The following is a 15,031-nucleotide window of genomic DNA, read 5'->3' as shown; positions in this document are numbered from 1 at the left end:
ACCATAAAGGCTTTCCTTGAAAACTGAATGTCCCAGAAATTGTCACTGTCCAGGTAGATTGGTGCACGTCTAAATTTTAGGTCTTGCCTGTATTTCCTGGTAAAATGGCAAAAATCTTAATTTTCTTGGAAAGCTGTGGGGCCACGGACTTAGCTGTGGCTGTGCTGGGAATTTGAGAGTCTGCTGGATGGATGCAGGGTTATGGTAGCATGGTCCATCCAAAATAGGTAAATTCACAAAATTTTGCTAGTCACTGTAATGAAATAGTATTTTTCATCCTCAGGTTTTTTTTTGTACATACACTTGCGCAATGTCCTGGTTATATTTGTGTGGCTCATCTAATTGCAGATTCCACAGGGGCTTGACTGAATACCATGGTCATGTTCTTATTTGCATACTGCAAACACATTTTGGGCCCACTGGTGTTTGCTACTGTGCAGTCACTGATCTAAACCATTCCTAACCTAAATAATGAAGTCATAAATCAAAACAAAAACCCCACAAAAAGCCCCAGCCTCCCAGAAAAAAACCTACCAAAGGAAAAAAAACCCAACAAAAACACAAGCAAACAAAAACTAAATACAAAACTACAAATCACTTATTGGGAAGCAGCTATAATGGAGGAGGATTATGAACAAATTTGTATGCTCCAGTAGAGAATAGCCATATACTTACAGCTCATATATAATCTGTAACAGTACAGCATTAGAAGCAGTCTCTGAACTGCTCAACCAAATGCAATTCATTGTATTTTAGTGTATGGTGTGGTAAATCTGAACTTGATGATAGCAATGTTGCATATATTTTTTGCATTAATTTGCCATTCCTGTTTCATTTAAATAGTCTTGTGTACATACACACTTCTAGTAAAGGCAAAATTTATTGTATATAGTGATTATTTTTCAATATATATTGTATATTATATAGCAAAAGAAGGCAAGTATTTTCAGGATTTCTGTTTTCTGTTAAGTTTCTCATTTTAGGTGTGAGAACCATTCCAACCAGTGGAGCACAGTAAACATTTAAGTTTTTTAGTTGTGCAGTCCCACAGAATGAATGCTAATTCTGTATTTTTTTTAAAAAAAAATAGACTGGTTGGAAATTTAAAGAAATAAGTGTAGCATGCATGGGTTGCACATTGATGCATGCAGTGCACAAAAGATAGTTTTTAAGTCTGTGTAGGCTGCACATTCATCTCTTGCATTCACACATTTACAATGTTTTGCCTTACCCAAAAGTGCAGTAAAAAAAAAGGAAGTATATTTTAGCGAAAATTAAAAAAACTAACACTTTTTTTTTCTTTTTTTCTTTTTTTCTGTTTTTTTTTTTTTTTGGTAGAGAAATAATTGCATTTTGAGAAGGAAAACACAGTGGGTTGAAGGAGGAAGAATGGTTGATTTAAGTTCTGTTGGGTGTCTTTCAAGCAGTGTTGGATTCTAGAATTTAATGGTTTCTGTCATGCAAATATTCTGAAATTCAAAAAACTCATATATATATTCCAAATTAAATATAATATTTTCTGTTATAATTCAGCCTTCACTGTGCAGACACTTGGAGAAAGAAAGAATGACAAACTGAGTGTTGCCCTCAGTAAAAAAATCAAGGAAAAGCCAGAACAAAATAAAGTGAAGAAAAGCAATATTTATGGAAATTCCAGGTGCATACTGAACACCTCTTTATCTGAACCATTGTATTTTCAGAGACTTCAGAACTGCTGCACTGAACTCTTGGGAAATACCCTTTGAAATTCCTGTGTGTTTAGGAAACGGTCTCATAAATACTAAAGTAGGTGATAAATATCTAGGTGTTTTGAAAAGAAATCTCTCTGAATTGTTCCAAAGCCACAAAAAATATTTTTTTTTCTAAGAGGAAAGGTAAAATTGGCAGCAGCAGAAAATGCTTCACTGTCTCATGACCAGTTGCTGGTTTTTACTCAGACGCTGTGTTCAGTAATTTAGGGAAACTCCTTACCAAACTGCTGCTTTCTTTTTATCATTTTTAGTGCCAGGAATAATTTATATTCTAAAAGTTGATCTTCTATGTATAATGAAGAACAAAAGAATTAATATATTCTTAAGGATTTGCAGTAGCCTGACCTTATATGGGATAAGTATATATTACTTAGACTTAGCAGAAAAGAAAGTTAAAAAAAAACAAACAAACCATTCAAACTTTACTTTTGAATCTTTTACAGATGTCTAAATACATGGAATGAATTTTTAAAGTTACAGAGAAGTAACCAGATTATCAAGCTTTAAGCATTCTTTAAGCCTCTTTTACATACTTAAGCACACAGAGTCCCTTCTGCAAATTGCAGTAAATAATTTGTGTTCTGATGGGGCTTTAAATGATAGGATTGTAGGATGTTTGTGGGTACCAGGAGTTTTAACCATTGCCAGGATGAAAATATAGTATCCAAATAGTTTTTCTGCTCCACTGAAATTCTCACCAAGTGAGAAAAAAATACTCCAGCTGGACTGAAAGTGTGGTTGTTGAAGAAATTATCCTCTGCTTTGCCCTCTTTGCCAGTAGATGTTCAAACCTCTGGTACAACATTTGAGCTTGAAAACCCTTCTCTGAAGAGCAGTTAATGAAATAAAGTGAGCAGCAGTTGCTAGTCCAAAATACAGAGAATTGTAAACTTCAGATATAAGAAGATACACTTCAGACAGTAATTTTTTTACATGATTTAATATCCTGCAAAGGGATCCAGGTGGGTACAGAGGCCTTTACCACATGGATTATGTATTTTTGTAAGCAATCCTAGCAGAATTTGACACTCTTCACATAATCCTACCAATTTACTTCAAAAAGTGGAAAATAGATAGTTTCTATATATGTCTATTTGCTGCTAATAAGGAAACATAATTACTTTTAATAACCATAATTTCATGGAGAATAAATTAGAAAGGAAGGCAGTATAAAATCCATGTGCTTATGAATAATAATTTATAACTGTATTTTAGATTTAAGAGGATAATCCTCTGCTATTGTATTTAACCAAAAGAACCCTATCCTACGAGTTTAAAACATAATACATGACTTGCAGAAATAAAGTGAAAGATCACAAGTGCTGTTGAGATGTAAAACAGCATTTGAAGAGCAGAGGTGTTCTACCTGACCTTTTGTTTTGTCTTTTAAGAAGTCCAATGAATGTTTCTTTCAGACTTCCTAGTAGTGTTAAAAGCTGGGCATATCGTAGAGGAAGGGAAAAAAAAAGGTAAAAGTTTAAGTCAGCAGACACAACAGCTGAATAATGTGTTGATATGCTCAGTATGGCCTTGTTCAGTGATTTCTTTCCATGTCTGTTACTACTTATCATCAGCCTTCCATGCTACAAGGAATACTCCCAATTTCTTAATTTTCTTAAGGAAGAACTCCAACTTTTTGTTTTCCCTCTCAGCTGATGGATACATGGATACTCTTGCATTATGGCTATGACTAATAGATCATGAAGTGGTGAGCAATAAAGTTTTTATGTCATAAAAATTGGATAGAAATATTGTACCATAGGTGCTACTGCATCCTTCTGTTGGTTTTTAGCATATCAGAAGAATGCTATTAATAATTTTGTATCAAAATATTTATAGGCTTGATAAAGTTCATTATTAACAGTAGCATAACTAAGGAGATTGCTTTAGTTCCTTTTCATGTAGGCTACTAAAGGGATTGACTTTAGCTCCCTGATTCTTGCCGTGATGATTAAGGGGATTTGTTTAAACACCCCATTTCATGTGGTATAGCTACTGTAAAAGGATTAGTTTTGGATTCCACTTCCACGTGGGAAAGGCTAAGGGGATTAGCTTTAGCTTTTCATTCCATGACAAAATAACTAAGGGCAATTGCTTTCACTGCCCATGTGGTTGCATCAAGATTTGTCTTGCTTTTGCTGCTCTTGTTTCAGTTTATTTCCCTCTGCTCTTAGTGCCCAAAATCATTTGACTTCAGGCTTTCTGCCCTCCTGATAGAAGGCCCACTGCCCATACTGAGCTTTGCATCTGTTAAGGAAAACTAAAGTGACATAGTGAAATCCCATGTGTTTTGTTGTTTTCCTCATGGAAGCTCAAATGTTAGAATTCCTCTGGATAAAATCAAGTGTAGGAGTTGCCATAGCTGATAACAGTGCTAGTCCACGAAATGCAGTATTTGATTTATGGCAATGAACAAGGCTGTGAGCTTCACCTGTAGGTGAAGGTCTTGGGGGACTCTTTATGCTGCCTATTGGAGCAAAACTCTGGAGATTTTTGACAAAATCCAACAAAGCCACCATCTGAACCACAGGTGGTGCAGCCCATTCAATGCAGCACCAATTCCACACCAACAGGCACTCTGTAAGGGCAGAATTTGTTATCTGAGGAGAAAAAACCCTAGACATGAGTGCTGGCAGAAGCTGCACTTCTACTTCTGCTCAGCCTTGCTCCTATGAATACACCAGTCCCAGGAGAAAAAGCTCTCTGAGGTCTTTGTACCAAAGTGCATTGTGCAGCCATCACAAATTAATATTTTCAAACCACTTAAAAGCAAATAAGATGTCTACAAGTAAATTCAAAGCAGGCACTTCATGCACAGCTAATGAAATTGTGTCTGAGCTATTAAATAAACCAGGATCAGTGCCCTGGGTTTGAAGATGGGTGTCTCCACAAAGCTGTTTGAAATACTTGTTCTTACCTGAGTCTCTGACTGGAGAATGAGTAGATTTTAGTCTATAAGTCCAGAAACTAATGAGGTTCCTTTGTCAATCTATTTTTATGTCTTTTTTTTTTTAATTGTTATTTACTTGTGTAATGGAAGTGCTTGAAACTTTATCTTACAAAAACACTTAAAGCTGTTGCTCGTTAAAGGTACAGGAATTTCTTTTGAAATGAAACTTAAAGTAATGAATTTTACAAAAAAAAATAATGTTTAAATTTTGTTAGGAACTGGCCTTATGTATCCATCCTGTGTCAGAATAATCATAGATGTAAGCAATTAGGAAAAAAGCAGATGTCCAGCCCTGGCACTGCACTGACACAGACATAGCCTTAGGAGCAGGATTCTGAAGAGAATCCTTCCAAAAGCACGTGCTGTTTTTCCAGGATTTCAGTTCTCCACAATGGAATATAGCAGGACTATTTCAGCAGCTGTAGTTACGAGCTGTCAGCCCAAAAGCTGGTTATTTCTACCTTGTGCAGCCATTTGAGCTTTATATATACAGTCATGGCTGTATATGAGCATGAGATGTGCATATAGATCCACACTCCTCTAGGACTGTATGTGCTTAGGTCTGGCCCATTTGAGTTGCACGATTACCTATTCTGAGCTTACAGCACATTCTGGAATTTACTTCACTCTTTGTGCTGCTCAGTAAAACCCAGTGTTTGAATTTGTCCCTTCAGTGCCCTACCTCAGCTTTGAATTTCTGAGGCTCTTTTGCTGTGGCATTTTTCCCTTTGCTTCTAAAAATAAAACACATCAAAAATAATTGGAAAAGAAAGCTGAGCTTCTATGAAACTTTACACATTTCTTGAAGAGGAAGAAAAAAAGAAAAATGCAATGGAGAAGTTCTTCCAGAAGCACTCACCTGCAGAATACTGTATATCTTTAGTCATTTGTGAAATAGATAATAGTATGTTAAGACAAACATGCAACAAACCACCTCAGTAAAAAATCTAATTCTGTGTAATGTATTTCAGGTAGCCATGAGAAATTTGGCTTTATCTCAGGTCTTGCTGATTTACGCACAGTATACAATCAGTGCTTGATGTAGATGAAACAATCAATTTTTTTTTCCCCACTTGGGTCAGTACAGGAAATTTCCTGAGGGAAAATGTTTTGTTCTTCATGATTTTTTTTTTGTTTTGTTTTATGTACTGACAACTGTTTATGAGGTTGAAGGATTTTCTGCTTTGACTGCTGCAGAAGAGCCAAGATGACAGGGTAAGAGTTACTGTGGTGGCTTTGATCTGAATATTCCCTCCTCATGGGAATCATCATGAATCTACAACCTGGTTGCCTGAGCTAGAGATCATTTATAATCTGTGATTATTAAGTTTTTTATCTCTAGACTCCCTTGGAGTACTGTCACTTCCTGCATGTATTTTAAAGTTATGAATATACAATAAAATAAAGGGATATCAACTTAATCACAAGCAATGAGATGAATTTTGTGAATCTTTATAGAGTGTTGAGGCAGGTTTTTCACTGCTATCATATTTATGCCTTTTTGGGTATTGTATATAGCAGGGCTTTTTAAAATTCTCATCACGTGTTTTATGTCCACAGAGTTAAGGTTAGACAGAAAAATGACAGAATTTCTTCTGTGAAGACAAATTTAGGCACAGGAACACTTACTAAAGGTAATGAATTGCAGTTTTGGTTGACAAAATGATGAAAATTGAATAACAGCAATTAACAGCAACTTAAATACATGGTAAAGATCAACTGCATTATGTTACACAAAGAATAGAGGCCTAGAAAGCTTATTTGGCTTGCTTGCAGTCCCAAAAAAATGTTCTTTTCAACTGTTCCACTGGAAAAAAAGGGTTGTTTTTTTTTCTTTTCAATATCCCTATTTGTATTTTCTCTTCACAAAATAAAGGAACTATTAGTGATTTAGTGATGTGTTGGGAGAAAGTAAAAACACCCCTTACTTTGGTTGCCTTAGTTCACTTGTCACCAACTAATGGAAAGTTTCACAACAGAAATTTAAACTGAGAATGGACAGTTTTTTGAAAGCAGTACAAGAATGATTTAACATTTATATGAAATTTAGTCCAAAATCTCTGAGCACTTTAATAGTCAGTGAACATTTCAATGAAACTTTATAATTGTGTACAACTTTTAATCTGCATGTTGCTGATACATAAGTTGTATAGAGGTTCACAATGTTTAAATATGTATGCTGGCTAAACAAGATTTTATAATTTGGGTTCTTATAAAATTATGGAAAAATACATTATTAAGATTTTATGTTAAAAATCAAGTAGGGGATGCTTTTGGAAAGCTTCTGAATTTTAGCTGAAACAAATAGTTGCATCTGAAATGACTTCTAATTCCTCTTTTGGAGTTATAATTTTAAATACAACTTGTTGCAGTTGCTATGTAGAACTAAAATATTTTTGAAGAAAAGTGCAATAGGTACTAAACCACATGTTAAGAAGCAAAATTCTTTGTTGAAATCACTGTTTTCTGTGATTTTAGTGAAGAGGAAATGGATTAGCTTCTAACTTGTGGTTTAAGAATAAGGTCAAGGATATCAAAGACACCACAGATTTTTCTGGATATTAGTGAAAATTATTTTTGTGCAATTCTGAGGGTATTTTGTACAGTTTTCAATTACCTTGGGTAGATTTTTTTTGGCTTTTCTTTTCCTGAAAAAGAACAGTGTGTTTTGATTTCTTGAAATGTCACCTCATTACAAAAGTTGAATATTTAATTCTCATTTTTATCTTCTTACATTTGCACTGATATATCAACGCTGTTTAAATTTTAAGAATGATACTTGGCATACAGCATGTTAAGAGTGTTGAACAGTGCTGTAAAAACTCTACATCAATTACATCCCACCTGGATTCCTTGGAAGTGGCATTCAACCATTTTTAGGTCCTGTGTGGGTCATACCAAAAGGGAAACATAGCCCTGTAAAGCTCATAATTCTGTGTGATACTTTCATTACCCTTGGGAATGTGGCATTAGAAGAAGAAAACTTTTATTCAGAATCTTAGTTCGTCTAATTTAATGCCACAACCAGTGCTGACTGACACAATATTCTACCCATCAGATAAGGTTTTAAGTTGGAAGATTATACACAATACTGTCAGTGCAGGTTTTCATGCTTAATTTATTTTCCTCCATTAGACTCTGTACTGTTGTGGGTTTGATCTCCATATGGGCCATTCACTTGAGAGCTGTACTAGCTGATCCTTGTGGCTCTCTTCCAACTCAGAACATTGTGATCTGATCTAATATTTGAGGCAGAAATTTTCTTAATTACAGGATTTTAAAAAATCCTTTTAAAGAGTAAAGTGCATTTTGAGACCTTAAATTAAAGGCAGATGGAAAGTTCTTACCATTCATGGACTCCCCAGGTCTTTTTCACTTATTAAAGAAAGCAGGGGACTAAATTTTACCACTTTTTTTACTTACTGCACTTCCTGTCAGGGAGGGAAGCACACTATAACAGGGAGCTATTCCTATTAAAAAAAATTAAAAATTTGTATCTTTAGTTTCAGGCCTGTCTCTTCTAATGCACTTAGTTTTTACAGTCTGCATCCATGGGTCACACTCTCCATTCACCCTGAATGGGGGCTTCACAAAGAACATTTTGTCAGAAATCTGTGGTATTTTACAACAGGAGCTCAGATGTTGCTTTGAGTGCAGCAGAAAGGGCAGATATTTGAAGAACAAGGGAATTCAATAAAAAAGTTGCAGCTGAAAATTTGTTTCCCATATCCACACAACTCTTAAATAAAATGAAATACCAAGGATTTCCTTCTTAAGTGAATTGATACATTAACATGTCTTCTAAAAAGGAAGCTAAATTTAATTTTAAGCACCCTATAGAGAGCTGACATAAGAATATTTTCTTTGTTTGGAATCTGATTCAAATTTGAGAATTATGAAGGATGTCTTGTTGTCCCTTGTTGAAATACTGTGCATTTTTCTCTACTCCAAGCACTGAGTAAAGAAGATTAGGAGTAAGGAAATTAGTCTTCATTCAATGGGACAGCATATTTCATATATCTGGTATCATACCTTGTTAAAGGGCTGTTAGATTTTGTCTGACTAGGAGAAAAAATAACACTACACAAAACTAAAGGAATTTTGCTATGTGAATCCTGGAATTAGGCAAGAATAAAGGAGTGATGGACACATGCCACATTTCTCCTCTGGTTTTCTTTGTAGACTGATAATGAAATTCATTTTCAAGAGGAAAATTCACTGGTTTAGGTAACCATGACTATTTACAGTTTAATTATAATACTATATTAAATGAAGAAAGTATTTTTTTTAATTAGCTGGGGACTTGTTAATAGAAGTAATGGTATCTAATATAAATATCTGAAGATAATTCTCTATGACCATGCATTCTTGAGCTGTGCTGCCTATTAGGAATAACTTATTATTTCCAAATTGTTGGGAGTCTGGCTATTTCGTACGTGCTGTCTCACAAGTTTTCTGGCTGCATTTCCCAGTTCCTTTGGCTCCTTTCTCTTCCCTTCCAGTCTGTCAGTGGGCTTGCAGCACTTTCATCTCTGCTGGCTGCATTGCTGAGATTCCCCTCAGTGTTCAATCTGCTCTGCATTCACTTTGCCACGTTCTGGGCTGCTTTTGTGATCATGTCCAGAAACAGAAACCCACAGTTGGTCAGCTGGAAAATGGGACGACCAAGAAATTGTGGTGACATCAGTGTAAAGGACTTTAAACAAAACAGAACAAAACAAAACAACCCCCAAAAACAAAACAAAAAAAAAACCCCAAACAAACCAACAAACAACAAAAAAAAGCCAAAAAACCCCATACCATACCTAGCATAAATTAATAACAAAGTGCTTCATTTATTACATAAGTATTAGTATTGAGTTTTCTGAGTCAATAGTGAAATTTTGCCTTTTTAGAAAATACTGATACCTTGTAACCAAATGTGTAGCCTGCATCTTTAAACTTTGACCAGCATCTCTAAAATACCTTCAGCTACAGTCAGCCTTTGAAGTGAAATGAAATTTGAAATTCATCAAACAGTGAGTGAGGATTTGCTGCAGTCTCCCAAATCATCCAAATTAGGCTAACTGGGAGGGTTTTGTATTCCCCATGTATGCATATATCATAGATAGATAGATAGATAGATAGATAGATAGATAGATAGATAGATAGATAGATATGGATATAGATTAGATATAGATATAAAAAAATAAATGTATAATAACACTATATCAATTGAAAGTGATTTTTGACTTGAGGAGTTTTATGATGTTCATGTTCATAGCATTGAAACCTTAAACATGTACAATACATAAAATATTTTAAACACATTGCACACCCTTAAAAAAACCCTAATTCAAAACAATACCAAGCTGACCAGACCCCTGAAACATAACTTTTGGCCTTCCTGTATGCAAGTACATATTGAAAACAAATGTGCTCTTTTCCAAATAGCAACAATTTAGAAAGAGAGATGTTTGTCTTTTAGCACAGTGATGCTGTATGATAGCATCTACTTTTTAAATCTGAAGTGCTTTTTTATTGCAACTATGCATTTGTGTTAAGAAGATGTCAGTAAATGGATGCTAAAATGTTCCCTAGGAAATTTCTGGGGAAAAAAAAGTTGTGTTTAGATTGTTAGTTGGCAGGACTTTTTGCATGAAAGCTATAAAGGAAATTATGGTAACCACTTAACCACTTCAAGGAACAGGACTTAGCACATCCCTTTTTAGACCAGGTAATATTGCATTTGTGTCACGCAGGAGTCATTTGGAATCATGTTCAAGAACTGAGAATAAAGAACCAGACATGTTGACAACTAGGCTGGCACTGCTCTATTTAAATGATGAAATCTGCACTGAAATAGCAATACAGAGATTTTGAAGGTGTCATCATTTGAAGAGAAAAAGAAAACTAAGAGAAAAACAGTCACAATGTAAAAGATTCTTGTCAACAGATAATAAAATGATTTGTTTAAAGTTATGAATGACAAGGTAATCTTGTCTTGGTACATATTGCTGTTACTTTTTGGTGTTATGTATGAATTTATTACCAAACAGAGTAATATATCAGGATTCTGGTTTTTATTCATGCTAATGGGTAAAGCAGATACAACATATCAGGCCAAATGTTTATCAGGTGTCCAGAGTGCTTTAGAAGAATCACGTGCATAATATAAATAAATTGTCAGAAAAACAACTCAAGATAATCAGTGTAAGTAATACAAAAGTGCATGAAAGTGACACAGGACAATTGGTGAACGTGATGTGATAAAGATTAGACAGTCAAAGTCAAAATATTTTAGCTTACAGTGGAATACATTGGTCTGAGAAATACACAATGATGTTTTGCTACAATATTAATTCTAAAAAAGCTTAATAGCTGAGTATATTTTCAATATAAATTTGACAGACCAGTTGCTTTTTGGGAGACAGTTTGTATCAAAAAATCAATAAAGAATGATGGTAAAGCTTTAGTGTAGTATTGCTTCAGATAGATGAGGTTTTAAAATGCACGAGACAGATCTTTCAGATCAGTAAAATGGATCATATGGCAGGTAAATCCAATTGATTTTGGCACAGTGGCATTATCTAAAATTTTGGAAGTTTGGCCCATTGATAAACTTAAGAGATTATGTAATAATTAGAACAAGTTTTAAAATTGCAAGTTTTTATGTGCTCTCTTCTAACACAAAAAAATTACCAATATTCCCATGCTGAGTGATGAGATAAAGAAAGGCTACTAATTTTGCAAGAGATAGGCTGAGAGGGCTGCAGGTACCTTGCAGGGCAGGATCTTGACAAACTGCCTTTTACTGTCATGAAACATTCTTTATTTTAGACAGTTGAGACATAAAAAGTTGAATCAATGGATGGAATTGAGAATGATAAAACTTGACATTTAATCTGTTCATTGACAGCACAGAAAGGAAAGAGAATGATGGTGATTTTGAAAGCAATATGCATCTGTTGGATGAAAAACCTTCTAAATACTTAATTTATGAAAGTTTCCCAATTCTGTGGAGTGGTGGGATTGTGGTCAGTTAACTGTGTAGAGGAGGTAGGTCAAAGAGTGTGGAAAGAAATAGTCTGCTTTTATGTAGGAGATACTGTTTGGGTGGGGAGTTTGCCTGTGTGAACAATGAAAACTGGTCAGATGTAAAAAAAAAAGTTCACCAATATACTTTCAACTAGAGACTCTTTGTAGGTGTGGGATTTTTCCAAGATTGTGGTAACATTTATTAATTTTTATTATATTGGCATTTAAGTTTTTGAGAAATTTTAAATATTTTAGTCTGATTTTAGATGTTTGTGATTTTACTGGTATTAATTGATAGATTGTGTTTTGTATTGCTATTGCAAAATACACTGGTTGAGAAATTGCTTAATCATAATGGATTTTGTGGGCATTTTGTAGGACAAGTACAAAAAAATCATGTGATGTGTGTCTTTTCTCTTTATACCCATGATTATGCCACAAAGCTATTCTGCCATACTTTCATTTCACATCCTTCTGTTCTCCATATTTGACAAGAGTCTTGCATATTACTGCCTGCATGAGAATTCCAAAAGATGAAAAGATGAGCCCATTCCGTATCAGTCAGTTGCTGAATCTTCTCAAGAAACCAAAATAGAAGGATTATTTTAATCTATGAAACACTGTTCTCTCTGTAATGACTCATGTTTACTCATACAATTTGCTCCTCACCACTGCTGTTCTCCTGAGAAAGTCATTAGAAGCCGTGAAATTACTGGGAGCATTTATTAAACCAGTCACACTCCACTGGAAACACCAGTATGGCACTGGAGGGTAAGGGGCCTTTTCCCAATTATTCTGCTGGTCTGCAAAAAAGGGAACCAACAAATGAAACATCACCTGAGACCCTTAATATGAAAAAAAAAATCCCAACTGTACAAACCAAAGATTAAAAAAGATGACAGCAAGCACAGCAAAATATTCCCTGGTGCACTAGAAATAGGGTATTGAGAAAAAAAACCAGGAAATTCTTTTTGGATGAATGCTGATGAGCTGGGTGCTCTAGAAGAACAACACTGTCTTCTGTTTCTTGATTATATCATCATCCAAAGAAACTCTCTTTGTTTTTTGAGAAGTGACTTCATCAAAGAAGTAATTAACTGCTTGTATTACCTATTATGCTTTCTACCAGGAAAATGAACTTTGATTAGTTTGCCTTGTTGGGAAAGAAAGCTGACATCAAGAAATGTTCATCCAGATAAATACTAACCTCTTAAAGTTTTATGGTCTAGGAATGAAAATAATATATGTAATTAAAATTACTCTTTTGGGGACATGGATACTGGCACTTCATTTTACCAAAATACCGTGGGACACTTGGAAATGCTGAGTTTTTTTCAATTAAAGGAATAAGTTACACGCAAAATACGATATTTATATTCCCATTATTAACATACAAATAAGATACTAGATTGCTCAATTTCAGTTAATCTGAGGATTCTTCATCTTTGGAGGGTGTTGAGACCTGACTGGACAAAGCCTGGAGCAGTGTAGTTTGAATTCACTGTTCAGCCTGGTTTGAGCTAGAGATGTGACCAGATGACTTTGCAAAGTCTCTTCCAGCTTGGATGATTCTATAATTAATACATCAAGAAGAAAAATATTTCTGCCTACATCAACTAATTTTAATTTGTTGAAGGACATTTCTTGTCAGTTCTTCTCTATTCTTTTGCCTCCAGACTTAAACAACAACAGAAAAAAAAGTAGGTGAAAGCACAGCATTCTTTATCAGCCTTTGTGTTACCACTCTTTTTAAATTTATATGATGCCATGACATGTAGTGCTTAAAGGTCCACAGATACCTGAATGAATACACACAGTGATTGAAACATATTTTGACCCAGTGACCCAACAGCATCTGGGAACAAACAGTTTATTTTAACAAATGACACGTTGCTTGTTTTTCCTTTCTTTGTAAAACATTTTCTAGCTAACATCATTGACCTGTTTGGGCTTTTTTTTTTTATCAAAATGACTTGATACAAAGCTTATGTTCATTATCTGTCATAAAAAGGAAGGCAAAAGATGCAAAGCATTGAAAAAAAATAAAACCTGACACTTAAAGGTTTTTCCTGCACTACTGGACTGAATCTGAGGGGCAAAGCTGTAGTGCCTAGTTCTTGATCAAGTTAAGATGATTTTGCCATTTTGAGTGCAAATAGCATGACAGAAGGGAATTCCTGACAAGAATGAATCCCAGATGGAGTGGATTTCTCTCTATGCTCTATAACTTCGTAAGACTGATTTTTTTTATTTTTTTTTATTTTTTTATGCCACATCATCTCAAGTTTGAGACTGTGATTACTCTGTGGGCTTTGATTCTGTATCAGAGCATCAGTTAGGAAGATTTTCTGTGGGATTATTATTACCTTTATTTATTTACTGAGTTTCTCAAGCAGTTCTCCAGAGAAGGAAGAGGAGAATCTTGGTGTAGCCATAGTTGTCCTGGGAGATGCATTCCTGTCCTGCTTCCCATGGATTTCTCCTCTGTGACTCCAGAAGGATTCAGCTTACCTGGTCTTTCTGTAAAGCAAACAAGTTTTAGCATTTCAGGCTTACTGAGGTGAAGATAGTGCTGATGATATAATGGCAAATTCTTTCAATGAAAAAATCAAGTCTTGGTTGGGAAATGCAACAAAAAAAAGAAGTAGTTTATCTCACTCCAAGCTACCTCAGGGTCAACCAGTAGTGGACCCACATTTGGAATTGAGAAGCTCTTAAATCTTGGTTAAAGCTTTTTCTTTCTCTTCCATTCTCACACTGTTACATTGCATATGATGATCTGCCTTTCCACAAGAGCTGCAATCACTGATCCCACACTCAGGTTTCTAATCTGACATTTCAAAGCCGAGCTTTATTATAGTGAGAATTTACATGGGGCCTTTTTGCAGGGAAAACTCTGGACAATTCTGCAGGAAACCTGGTTAGAAAATTTAATCAGAACATTTAATCTATCATAGTAGAGCCTTTTCTCTGTAGCTAAATCCCTTAGATCAGTGGCTTGTGAAAAGTTCTCTGTTTCAGAGGATCACAAAAGTTATTTTTTCCCCCATACTTCACCTCAAACCTACATTCAGGTACAGAGCTCTGCACACTGTTTGATACAGCTCTCAGCAATTATTCGGTTTCATCAGAGGCCAAGGAAACTGAAGGAAAATCTGCAGATTTTCATTGTCAAAATCTGCAAATTTGCAGTCAAGAGTGACCACAGCAAAGAGCACATCCCGTGGAGCTCAGAACTGGGATGGAGGTTTGGGAATAATGGGTCAAGAGGGAAATGTGCAGATCACAACAGCTTTAAACTACAGCAGCTGCT

At 35.1% G+C, this 15,031-nt stretch overlaps 1 protein-coding gene across 2 annotated transcripts in view; it reads left to right on the top strand.

Moving 5' to 3' along the window:
• EPHA6 (EPH receptor A6) overlaps positions 1 to 15,031 on the top strand; it is a 372,812-nt gene that overhangs the window by 33,191 nt on the left and 324,590 nt on the right. Inside the window, exons 1-2 of one of the 2 annotated variants that reach the window (XM_058828215.1) lie at positions 5,850 to 5,916; positions 6,262 to 6,335. The exons of the other annotated variant lie outside the window; for it this stretch is intronic. The gene's annotated coding sequence lies outside the window, so the exon portion shown is untranslated. Of the gene's footprint in view, positions 1 to 5,849; positions 5,917 to 6,261; positions 6,336 to 15,031 lie in introns of those variants that run through there. 2 annotated transcript variants of the gene reach the window in all.

This window comes from Poecile atricapillus, chromosome 1 (genome assembly GCF_030490865.1).
Source record: "Poecile atricapillus isolate bPoeAtr1 chromosome 1, bPoeAtr1.hap1, whole genome shotgun sequence".
NCBI classification, from domain to species: Eukaryota; Metazoa; Chordata; class Aves; order Passeriformes; family Paridae; genus Poecile; species Poecile atricapillus.
Note: the sequence above shows the minus strand (reverse complement) of the source record. Positions and strands in the feature narration are given on the sequence as shown.